Here is a 921-nt window from a genome sequence, read left to right as displayed (position 1 = left end):
TTCACTAAATAAATAAAATTTAATGTAAATAAGTAAAGTTCAGTAAATAAGGATTAAATTTAATTCCATTCTGTCAAAACATCTGCACTATATTGATGTTGTGTTCCCTATCTTCATTACATATTGCTTCTTTCCTTACATATACATATACATAAATTCCTTACATTATCTAACTTGGTAAGAATAATGCCATTGATATTGTACAAAAAAGTCATATGCAGGTTTTCCTTTATTAAAACAAACACAAATACAATTATAAATACTTAGTTTCATATAATTATCTAAGCACTTAGGTAACATTGTAAAATTAAGTCATTAGCAAGTAAAACAAAATACACCCTTGAATATACAAATGATTTGGATGTCTTCATTCTGTGTCTATCTGAACCAGAAGACACAGAAAATACTACGGAGTTTGAGGTTTTAATTTTAATAATTTTAAAATTATTTATATTATTACGATAATGTTTTATCGTATTCCTATCAGCAAAAAATATTAAAAATTTGATTTCAAATGTCTTGATTCACATCAGAGAAATAATTCAATTGGAGGTGGGTATCGAAATGAGTTACACTATTTTTACGAGATTTATCAGTGATTGATCAGACCATGACATTGATTCAAAACTTTATATTAGTAATTTCTTTCCTAATGATAATGAAGCATTATTTTGGTCCTTTCCAATTCTTCACATCTACAGAATTATTTGGAGCATTCCATGTGTTGTATGACAATAATATTTTGACTCAGCATGCTAAACAAGGATAATGATGATTATTATGAAGATGTATCTGAAGATAATACAGAAATATGAGGAGAAAATGGTTGGGGGGGTGTGGTCAAGATATAACACAAATAAGTTTAAATAACTTATTTAAATTAAGTATTAATTATTTAAGTCTTCTCCTCGTATAAGTCAT

Source organism: Halyomorpha halys, unplaced genomic scaffold (genome assembly GCF_000696795.3).
Source record: "Halyomorpha halys isolate HHAL.00 unplaced genomic scaffold, Hhal_1.1 Scaffold997.1, whole genome shotgun sequence".
Lineage (NCBI taxonomy): Eukaryota > Metazoa > Arthropoda > Insecta > Hemiptera > Pentatomidae > Halyomorpha > Halyomorpha halys.
This window is presented reverse-complemented; position numbering follows the sequence as displayed.